General features: G+C 41.4%; 1 protein-coding gene across 1 annotated transcript in view; it reads left to right on the plus strand.

The window, feature by feature from the left end:
• Window positions 1–444: 444 nt before the first annotated feature.
• Window positions 445–12,435, plus strand: part of RIMS3 (regulating synaptic membrane exocytosis 3) — a 206,495-nt gene continuing 194,504 nt past the window's right edge. The window contains exon 1 of the mRNA XM_073571852.1: window positions 445–682. The gene's annotated coding sequence lies outside the window, so the exon portion shown is untranslated. The remainder of the gene's footprint in view (window positions 683–12,435) is intronic.

Consider the following 12,435-nt stretch of genomic DNA (forward strand, 5'->3'; position numbering starts at 1 on the left):
GAGTGGTGCTGCTCCATTCTAGAATTCAAAATGGGGCTCTGCAGGGGCCGGCTCTCGGGATCTATACGGGTCCCAGCTAAGTTATCGCTTGTCCTATGGATAGGGGATAACTTACTATTTTGGAAATAACCCTTTAAACAAAGTTCTACAGTTATTGAGGCATTGATAAACATTGATATATTCTAGTAAATTAGAAACCAGTGACTAAGAAGTCAACTCCATGCCCCTCTGAGAATGCTGAACTTAGGGCAAAGAGCTTTATAAATTCTACTGGTGAACTTTATTAACCCCTCTCTCGCTGGCTATGGACCGCAGAAGCAGCCTGTAGGAGGCTTGATCCAGCAATGAGGCGGTTAATGAGGCATCTCCATCCCAGCATTTGGCTACTGCAGAAGTGGGTCAGCGCGGTTGCTATGGAGACGCTTTAGCAACCAATCTTGCAGGCGCTCCCTCAGTATCTCTTCAGAAACCCTTCAAGATTAAGAGCGCCTTGTGCTCCCGACTCGGTCCTCCCGTCTCTCACTGCCGTGGTACTGCCCTGCTCCATGCTGCAGCCCTCCTTCCATGCCCACAGCAGCCGGGAAAGGGAGGGAAACAGGCAAAGTTGGGGCTGCTGTTTGCCTTTTTCTTCAGCCAGTTCTTCTCCACGCCTCCCTGGCACCAAGACTCTGCTTGCCAGCTGGTAAGGAGCGCAAGATGCCAGGACTATCTGCTGCGCCTCTGTCAGTGTGCCTGGGTGTAATATGTCTATGTCTGTATACTGTATGTGTATATCTGTATATGTATGTCTACTATATGTGTATGTATATACCGTGTGTGTGTATACTATATGCATGTGTGTATGTGTAATGTGTCTATGTATGTATACTGTGAGTGTGTATGTATATACCGTGTGTGTGTATACTATATGCATGTGTGTATATACCGTGTGTGTGTATACTATATGCATGTGTGTATGCGTAATGTGTCTATGTATGTATACTGTGAGTGTGTGTGTATATACCGTGTGTGTGTATACTATATGCATGTGTGTATGTGTAATGTGTCTATGTATGTATACTGTGAGTGTGTATGTATATACCGTGTGTGTGTATACTATATGCATGTGTGTATGTGTAATGTGTCTATGTATGTATACTGTGAGTGTGTGTGTATATACCGTGTGTGTGTATACTATATGCATGTGTGTATATACCGTGTGTGTGTATACTATATGCATGTGTGTATGTGTAATGTGTCTATGTATGTATACTGTGAGTGTGTATGTATATACCGTGTGTGTGTATACTATATGCATGTGTGTATGTGTAATGTGTCTATGTATGTATACTGTGAGTGTGTATGTATATACCGTGTGTGTGTATACTATATGCATGTGTGTATGTGTAATGTGTCTATGTATGTATACTGTGAGTGTGTATGTATATACCGTGTGTGTGTATACTATATGCATGTGTGTATGTGTAATGTGTCTATGTATGTATACTGTGAGTGTGTGTGTATATACCGTGTGTGTGTATACTATATGCATGTGTGTATGTGTAATGTGTCTATGTATGTATACTGTGAGTGTGTATGTATATACCGTGTGTGTGTATACTATATGCATGTGTGTATGTGTAATGTGTCTATGTATGTATACTGTGAGTGTGTGTGTATATACCGTGTGTGTGTATACTATATGCATGTGTGTATATACCGTGTGTGTGTATACTATATGCATGTGTGTATGTGTAACGTGTCTATGTATGTATACTGTGAGTGTGTATGTATATACCGTGTGTGTGTATACTATATGCATGTGTGTATATACCGTGTGTGTGTATACTATATGTGTGTGTATATACCGTGTGTGTGTATACTATATGCATGTGTGTATGCGTAATGTGTCTATGTATGTATACTGTGAGTGTGTATGTATATACCGTGTGTGTGTATACTATATGCATGTGTGTATATACCGTGTGTGTGTATACTATATGTGTGTGTATATACCGTGTGTGTGTATACTATATGCATGTGTGTATGCGTAATGTGTCTATGTATGTATACTGTGAGTGTGTGTGTATATACCGTGTGTGTGTATACTATATGCATGTGTAACGTGTCTATGTATGTATACTGTGAGTGTGTGTGTATATATGTGTGTATGTATACTATATGTATGTGTAATATGTGTATGTGTGTATGTGTATATATGTCTCTGTGTATATATACTGTGTGTATGTGTATATATGTCTGTGTATGTGTAATATGTCTATGTATTTATACTGTATGTGTTTATATATGTATATGTATGTATACTAGGGTGACCGGATCTCTTATGGGGGGAAAAAAATGTCGGAATCTTGTTCGTCTGGACCCCACAAAACGATTCCCCTTTCCAGATATTGAGAGAGCCAAAATTTGAGCTCGATCAAACGACGTTAACCCGTGCCGCTCGTCGCTCAAAGTTTGAAAAAATCCAAATTTTTGGACAAAAAGCTGACATATGGAGCCATAACTCCAGAACGGTAAATAATAAAAAAATAAGAGTATGCATATGTATACTAAATGTATGTGTAATATGTCTATGTATATATACTGTATGTGTATATATGTATATGTATGTATACTATAAGTGTGTGTGTATACTATATGTATGTGTGTATATGTAATATGTCTATGTATATATACTGCATGTGTGTGTGTATGTGTATATATGTCTCTATATACTGTATGTATGTGTAATATGTCTGTGCATACTGTATGTGTGTGTGTATATGTCTATGTAAGTATTCTATATATATGTGTGTATGTGCAATATGTCTGTAAATATATGCTGTATGTGTGTATGTATATATACATCTATGTATATTTGCTGTATGTGTATATATGTCTATACTATATGTATGTGTGTATGTGTACTATGTCTATGTATATATGCAGTATGTGTGTGTACATGTGTATATATGTCTATGTATATACAGTATGTGTGTGTGTAAGGCTGGTTTCACATTAGCGTTCTTGTGCTCAGCGTTTGCGACGCATACGTGCGCATGCGTCATGTGCCACTATCTTTAACATGGGGAGCGCATGGTTTTGCGTTTGCACACGTTCGTATGCGTTTTAGTGCGCATATGTGTTTTTTCAAGGTGTGCGCTCCAGACGCAACCTGTTGCATTTTTGGGTGCACCAAAAGGCATAAAAAAACGCATGCGCACGGAATGCGACAAAATAATGCATTACAGTCTATGGGAACGCAGGCGTGCACATGCATTTTTGCCGTAAAAATGTGTAGACACAGGTTTTAACTCCTAAAGAACGAATGCGCCTAAAAAACGCAAACGCATGCAAAAGCGCATGATGCGTTTTTTGCATGCGTTTCTATTGTGCACGATGCGCTGCGCACAAGAACGCTAATGTGAAACCAGCCTTATATGTCTGTATATATATATTTAAACTAAATGTGTGTAGGTCTATGTATATACTGTGTGTGTGCATGTGTGATATGTCTCTGTATATATAGTGTATACTGTATGTGTGTGCATGTGTAATATGTCTGTGTGTGTGTATGTATGTGTGCATACTGTATATGTGTGTATGTATACGTATAAATGTGTGTATATTAATTGTAAACTGCTGTGGAATATGTTGGGGTCATACAAATACAATTATATATGTATATACTATCCTGTATGCAAACATTGCACATTGGCTATCTATGTATTATGTGTATGTATAAGTGTTTAAGTATATTTACATATATATATTTGTGTGTCTTTTTACACACACACACACACACACACACACACACACACACACACACACACACACACACACACACACACACACACACACACACACACACACACACACTGCTTGCCACTATTGCTCTGTCTCTGCTGTCTATTTGCAGTATGTATGTTGTATGTGTGCTTGTTGTTTTTTTGTTATATATATATATATATATATATATATGTTACTTGTGCCATACATCTTCCCTTATTTATTACACATATCCTTGTTGTACCATCTTCACAATGGCTGACATGATACTGTCGGTGCATCCTGGCACACTCAAGCCTCCCTGACATCTTGGACATTTTCCTGTTGCCTTCTTATCCATCCCTGAACTTTCCCCCTAGAGCTTCCCCTGTCCTTACAGATTCCCTGGGAAAGGAGTAGATATATAGTAAACTTGAAAGTTTCTGGAGCAACTCCTGCCTTTTGTCTGTATTGACAAGACCTTAGGATGGCATAGAATGAATCTGGTGGTCACTGTGTGCGGCCACTTTGTGTCCCGATGACAATGTTAATAATGAACCTCCTTCCTCCATCTAATCCCCCATAGCTTGGAAGACGCCTGTATAATTGGTCTCACACTAGCTTCCTATCAATAGTACATTGACTTGCTCAATTTCATTGATCCCTTACATAGAGCTAGAAAAATTAATCACATCTCGTCATTTTCGCCGGGACTTACAACCCAATGACCCCTTCTTGGGCACAGCAGCAGTGACTCACAGGTAATCCTATATGGCCTTTGTGTAAGGTGCCTCCTATAGGGTCTATAATGTGTCACATTGATGGCAGTGTTGAGAATCCACAGGCTGGCGTGTGATCTCTTCATGATACATATTGTGGCTGCGCCTGCATCATGTTCACCCTTTCATCTCCGGGCAGATAGGCTGCATACTGAATACTGATATGTAAACTGCAGCAGTGCCTCGATCACATGATGTGGTATAGGAGAAGACAGGAGGTGGCAGACGGTCACATCTAGCCTTCCCAAAATGCAGGCAACCTCCCAGAAACAGGGGCTGAAGGATTATTGATCATTGTCTGGAATGAGCCTTCTTTGTCTGTGATCATGACAGATTGCATCTTATCAGCTGTGCCATTACTGGTACTCATCTTCTGCGTTAAAGACCCTGATAACTGGAGACCTAGGACAAGGATAGGTACTTGTAGATGCCACCACTCTCACCTGACATCGGGCAGCCACACACTATATGGGTGAGATGTATCCAAGTGTCTCCAGCTGTGGAGTCCACCATACCTAGAGGTTCATCAGAACACTTTTCTCCTAAAATGCTTGTGTTTACAAACACCTACTAATAATATTTACATCACTGGTAACATTGTAACATACGTTGGGCTTTGCTGACTATGTCACCGCCTTTCAGCCTGTATATACAAGCTATTCCATATATTTTGTTCCATCAGATATAATTCAACGCTTTGATATAGCACATACCAATGTGTCAGAAAAAGAGCAGATTTTTTTTTCTTTATGTTTTATATTGATACAAAATAGTAATGCTATGCATAAATATTTCAGCAGGGAACAGAATGAATTACTCATTGGTCCTGTGGGGGTTCTTTAAGACATAAGATGCTCATTACTGTTGTCCTATAGAAAAACTCGGACGAGAAGACAAAAAAGTCAGTATATGAGTGCTGGGTCCAAGCTGCTGTCTTTCTTGACAGGCTGGACTAAAAGTGGTGATGAGACGCTTGTGCATATGTGCCGCCATACCTTTTACTGAATCTATCTCTGACAGTGTCCATTCGAGTCCTGAGATTCTTTGGTGTCACCTGTCAGCAGTGTTGCTCAGCAAGAGCTCAGATATAATGCAGGTTATTGAAAAAAGGTCAGGGAATGACTGTGAGGGCTCACAGACACAACCGTATGCATCGGACAAGCGCTATCTGATGGACCAATGTTATTCAATTGGGCAGTGCTGATTTGGCATGAGAAACAAAATGGCAGCATGCTACGATTTGTAACTCAAATCAGATGTCACTCACCTATTCAAGTCTATGGAAATTATTAGACTGCACTCGGATGACATCTGAATGCTGTCTGATTTCCCCAAACTGTCACAATGGAGAAGATGGTGAAATCTTGTTCTCCATCTTCTTCTCATCTCTGCTATGGTTCTCTCATCCGAGAGAATGTAATCACATTAAGCTGACACTCGGCTCAAACTTGGATCGGAGTGATTTAAAGGATTCAGAGGAGAGAATCTACGCTTGTGTGACTCCTGCTGCTTATGTGTAGTCAACAGTTGGTCATGCCCAAAGCACTAAATTAGAACCTGTGCTCGCAGCAATTCATAGCCTAATTACACAAGCAGACGTGCCTATCTGGTTGTTGAAATAATACAGGATAAAAATGCAAAAAAAGCAACATAAATAAAGATAATAACCCATGCAATGGCGATCGCACCCTGGTTGCAGCATATGGTGCTAGTAACATCTCCTTTTCTATTGTGTAAGAATTGCAACCGTGTCAGTTCATTACAATTGCTAGCAGTACTACAGAGCAGTATCATCAGAAAATGACCCGTTGTTTGAATCAGGTTTATGTGCTACGTCTTTTTAAAAACTTTTTGTCAATGTTTTTTTTTCATATCACAATCTTTATTAAAAAAAAACAAAACTAAATTAGTAATCTTACAATTTTAACTCTGGACTGTTCTTTCAGGAAGATTTTACAGCAGTTTCCTTATCATTAGAGGCTGGATTTCAAAGACAGGTAACACCTCTAATACACGGTCGATAACACCGGATCCACCATTCATAATAGGGGATATCATAGCTCCAGCAAAAAAATTTTTCAAGTGGAGGTCCCAGTCAAAAAATATGTAGATCTCTAAAATGTAACTTTTAATTATAAGCTAAAACAGAAGACCTCACAACTCTATGTTTAGTCAGATATATACATGAACAAAAATTAAAACAAGAAGAAATGAGAACAATAAGGGTCTTAATCAGGGAGAAGTTAGAGAAGTTAGGGCCCCGTCACACATAGCCACTCACCAGCGATCCCGACAACGATATGAACTTGTCAGGATCGCTGGTGTGTCGCTATGTGATCGCTGGTGAGCTGCCAAACAGGCAACTTCACCAGCGATCAGGACCAGCGACATGCAGGTAACAAGTGACGCACTTCGCTTTGTTACCCGCAGTGTATCTTAGTTACCAGCGCGCTGATGCAGGGAGCTGGTAACCAAGGTACACATCGGGTTCATAAGGGGTGCGCAGCACTTAGAAACCCGATATGTACCTTGGTTACCAGCTCCCTGCATCAGCGCGCTGGTAACTAAGGTACACATTGGGTTTCTAGGCACCGCACGCCCCTTAGTAACCCGATGTGTACCTTGGTTACCATCTCCTGCTCACTGGTCTCCCGCCTGTCACAAGCAGCGATGCGTGCTGACCAGCGGGAGACCAGCGACCCCAAAAATGTCCAGACCTTTCAACAGCGATACCCGGCAGGGGGGCCGGTTGCTGATCGCTGTCACACACAGCGATCTCGCTGGTGAGATCGCTGTTGCGTCACAAAACTTGTGACTCAGCAGCGATCTCGCTAGCGAGATCACTATATGTGACGGGGGCTTTAGATCACAGTGTGTATGGACCAATAAGACCTAAAAATTCCATTGTATACTCCTTGACTATCAGTGGAGGTTGGCACCCTTATTTTTCCACGGTATAACGCCCCCAGTCGTCAGCGGCTCTCCCTTAAGACCCTAATACTCCCCTAACATAAAGTGTAGTGCAAGTGTCATCCGAAATACTGCCTGTTTTTGCCTTCGTGACTGGGCCAATTTTTTCAATTCTGACCAGTGTCACTTTATGAGGTCATAACTCTAGAACGCTCCAACGGATCCTACTGATTCTGACACTGTTTTCTCATGACATATTGTACTTCATGATGGTGGTAAAAAATTTTTAGATATGATCTGCGCTTATTTGTTAAAAAAAAATCAAAATTTGGCGAAAATTTATAAAATTTTGCAATTTTCAAACTTTTAATTTTTATGCCCTTAAATCAGAGAGTGATATCGCACAAAATAGTTAATAAATAACATTTCCCACATGTCTACTTTACATCTGCACAATTTTGGAAACATAATTTTTTTTTTTAGGAAGTTATAAGGGTTAAAAGTTGACCAGCGATTTCTCATTTTTACAACAAAATTTGCAACACCATTTTTTTTTAGGGACCACCTCACATTTGAAGTGAGTTTGGGGGGTCAATATGACAGAAAATACCCAAAAGTGACACCATTCTAAAAACTGCACCTCTCCATGTACTCAAAACCACATTCAAGAAGTTTATTAACCCTTCAGGTGCTTCACATGAATGAATGGAATATGGAAGGAAAAAAGAAACATTTAACTTTTTTTCACAAACAAAAAATAAACATTTAACTTTTTTTCACAAACATTTTACTTCAAAACCATTTTTTTTTATTTTCACAAGTGTAAAAAGAGAAAATGAACCACAAAATTTTTTGTGCAATTTCTCCCGAATACGCCAATACCCCGTATGTGGGGCTAAACCACTGTTTGAGCACACGGCAGAGCTCAGAACGGAAGGAGTGCCGTTTGACTTTTTCAATGCAGAATTGGCTGGAATTGAGATTGGATGCCATGTCGCATTTGGAGAGCCCCTGATGTACCTAAACAGTGGAAACCCCCCACAAGTGACCCCATTTTGGAAACTAGACCCCTTAAAGAACTTATCTAGATGTGTTGTGAACACTTTGAACCCCCAAGTGCTTCACAGAAGTTTATAACGTAGAGCCATAAAATGATCTTTTAGCCCCCAATTTCTTATTTTCACAAGGGTAACAGGAGAAATTGGACCCCAAAAGTTGTTGTCCAATTTGTTCTGAGTACACTGGTACCCCATATGTTGAAGAAAACTACTGTTTGGGCACACGGTGGCGCTCGGAAGGGAAGTAGTGATGTTCTGGAATGCAGACTTTGATGGAATAGTCTGCGGTTGTCATGTCGCGTTTGCAGAGCCCTGATGTACCTAAACAGTGGAAACCCCCCACAAGTGACCCTATTTTGGAAATTAGACCCCCCCCAAGGGACTTATCTAGATGTGTGGTGGGCACTTTGAACCCCCAAGTGTTTCACTAAAGTTTATAATGTAGAGCCGTGAAAATAAAAAAAATCATTTTTTTTCCACAAAAATGATCTTTTAGCCTCCAATTTTTATTTTCCTAAGGGTAACAGGAGAAATTGGACCCCAAAAGTTGTTGTCCAATTTGTCCTGAGTACGTTGGTACCCTATATGTGGGAGAAAACTATGTGCACACGTCGGGGCTCGGAAGAGAAGTAGTGACGTTCTGAAATGCAGACTTTGATGGAATGTCTGCGGGTGTCATGTCACGTTTGCAGAGCCCCTGATGTACCTAAACAGTGGAAACCCCCCACAAGTGACCCTATTTTGGAAATTAGACCCCCCCAAGGGACTTATCTAGATGTGTGGTGAGCACTTTGAACCCCCAAGTGTTTCAGTAAAGTTTATAATGTAGAGGCGTGAAAATAAAAAAATCATTTTTTTTCCACAAAAATGATCTTTTAGCCCCCAATTTTTATTTTCACAAGGGTAACAGGAGAAATTGGACCCTAAGAGTTGTTGTCCAATTTGTCCTGAGTGCGCTGGTACCCCATATGTGGGAGAAAACTACTGTTTGGGCACACGGTGGGGCTCGGAAGGGAAGTAGTGACGTTCTGAAATGCAGACTTTGATGGAATGGTCTGCGGGCGTCATATTGCATTTACAGAGCCCCTGATGTACCTAAACAGTGGAAACCCCCAATTCTAATTCCAACCCTAACCCCAACACACCCCTAACCCTAATCTCAGCCCTAACCATAACCCTAACCACAAACCTAACACCAACACACCCATAACCTTAATCCCAGCCCTAACCCTAACCCTAGCCCTAACCTGTGTACCTGCTTTTTTTTTCTTTACTTTTTTTTCTTTTTGTGACAAGATCGCTGCCCTGCGATCTGACTCATAGTAACGCCACTTCTCCTCTGATCTCACACTGACAGATGATCAGAGGTGAAGCAGCGTTACTATGTGACAAGATCGCTGCCTGGCACATAATGACGCGACTTCTCCTCTGATCTCACAATGACAGATGATCAGAGGTGAAGCAGCGTTACTGTGTGACAAGATCGCTGCCTGGCACAGCTGTGCCAGGCAGCGATCAGCTGTGCCAGGCAGCGATCTAGTCACACAGTAACGCTGCTTCACCTCTGATCATCTGTCAGTGTGAGATCAGAGGAGAAGCCGCATTACAATGAGTGAGATCGCCAGGAAACAAGCAGCTTTCCCAGCGATCGCTCCCATTGGCTGCTGTGACGCTGACGTCATCAGGACCTGAACCAATCAGGTCTCGATGACGTCGGGGGTCCCAGCATGCATTGTGCATCGGGATCCCCGCGTTATAAGGTATGTGGGGGTCCCGGGGGGCACAAAACCGCTGACAGTAGATAAACGTCGGCGCTGCACAAAGCCCAGCAAGCGCCAACGTTTATCTACAGTGGGCGGTCGGGAAGCGGTTAAGGGATCAAAAAAAGTTCCACAAAAAAGGGACGAATAACATTTTATCACTTAACCTGTGTGTGGAAGATGTACAGAAGTACGAAACAAAATAGAAGGGAGCTATGAGATTTTTAAATCACTTATATCACCCCTTCCTTCTTTCATAAGATGGTCAATTATATATGGTACAGTTGTGGCCAAAAGTATTGACACCCCTGCAATTCTGTCAGATAATACTCAGTTTCTTCCTGAAAATGATTGCAAACACAAATTCTTTGGTATTATTATCTTCATTTAATTTGTCTTAAATGAAAAAACACAAAAAGAATTGTCCTAAAGCCAAATTGGATATAATTCCACACCAAACATAAAAAAGAGGGCGGACAAAAGTATTGGCACTGTTCGAAAAATCATGTGATGCTTCTCTAATTTGTGTAATTAACAGCACCTGTAACTTACCTGTGGCACCTAACAGGTGTTGGCAATAACTAAATCACACTTGCAGCCAGTTGACATTGATTAAAGTTGACTCAACCTCTGTCCTGTGTCCTTGTGTGTACCACATTGAGCATGGAGAAAAGAAAAAAGACCAAAGAACTGTCTGAGGACTTGAGAAACCAAATTGTGAGGAAGCATGAGCAATCTCAAGGCTACAAGTCCATCTCCAAAGACCTGAATGTTCCTGTGTCTACTGTGCGCAGTGTCATCAAGAAGTTTAAAGCCCATGGCACTGTGGCTAACCTCTCTAGATGTGGACGGAAAAGAAAAATTGACAAGAGATTTCAACGCAAGATTGTGCGGATGTTGGATAAAGAACCTCGACTAACATCCAAACAAGTTCAAGCTGCCCTGCAGTCCGAGGGTACAACAGTGGCAACCCGTACTATCCGTCGGCGTCTGAATGAAAAGGGACTGTATGGTAGAAGACCCAGGAAGACCCCACTTCTTACCCCGAGACATAAAAAAGCCAGGCTGGAGTCTGCCAAAACTTACCTGAAAAAGCCTAAAACGTTTTGGAAGAATGTTCTCTGGTCAGATGAGACAAAAATAGAGCTTTTGGGGCAAAGGCATCAACATAGAGTTTACAGGAGAAAAAAAGAGGCATTCAAAGAAAAGAACACGGTCCCTACAGTCAAACATGGCAGAGGTTCCCTGATGTTTTGGGGTTGCATTGCTGCCTCTGGCACTGAACTGCTTGACCGTGTGCATGGCATTATGAAGTCAGAAGACTACCAACAAATTTTGCAGCATAATGTAGGGCCCAGTGTGAGAAAGCTGGGTCTCCCTCAGAGGTCATGGGTCTTACAGCAGGACAATGACCCAAAACACACTTCAAAAATCACTAGAAAATGGTTTGAGAGAAAGCACTGGAGACTTCTAAGGTGGCCAGCAATGAGTCCAGACCTGAATCCCATAGAACACCTGTGGAGAGATCTAAAAATGGCAGTTTGGAGAAGGCACCCTTCTAATATCAGGGATCTGGAGCAGTTTGCCAAAGAAGAATGGTCTAAAATTCCAGCAGAGCATTGTAAGAAACTCATTGATGGTTACTGGAAGCGGTTGGTCGCAGTTATTTTGGCTAAAGGTTGTGCAACCAAGTATTAGGCTGAGGGTGCCAATACTTTTGTATGGCCCATTTTTGGAGTTTTGTGTGAAATGATCAATGTTTTGCATTTTGCTTCATTCTCTTTTGTGTTTTTTCATTTAAGACAAATTAAATGAAGATAATAATACCAAAGAATTCGTGTTTGCAATCATTTTCAGGAAGAAACTGAGTATTATCTGACAGAATTGCAGGGGTGTCAATACTTTTGGCCACAACTGTATAGTATCCCATGCTTTTCGCTGAGGGAGCCCATGTAATCTGAAAATCTGATGAATGAATATCTTGGCCAATTCAGGGGCCGTGGGCAAGCCAGGCAACGGAATGAAATGGGCCATTTTGGAAAACCGATCTACGACCAAGGTAGTCGTGCATTCGGAAGAGCGGGATAAATCAGTAACAAAATCCATGTCGATATGTTGCCAAGGAGCTTCGGGGACAGGCAACGGATGTAGGAGGCCGGAGGGCAACCTTCTAGGTACCTT

This window comes from Dendrobates tinctorius, unplaced genomic scaffold (genome assembly GCF_039654945.1).
Source record: "Dendrobates tinctorius isolate UK_male_01 unplaced genomic scaffold, ASM3965494v1 ptg000007l, whole genome shotgun sequence".
NCBI lineage: Eukaryota > Metazoa > Chordata > Amphibia > Anura > Dendrobatidae > Dendrobates > Dendrobates tinctorius.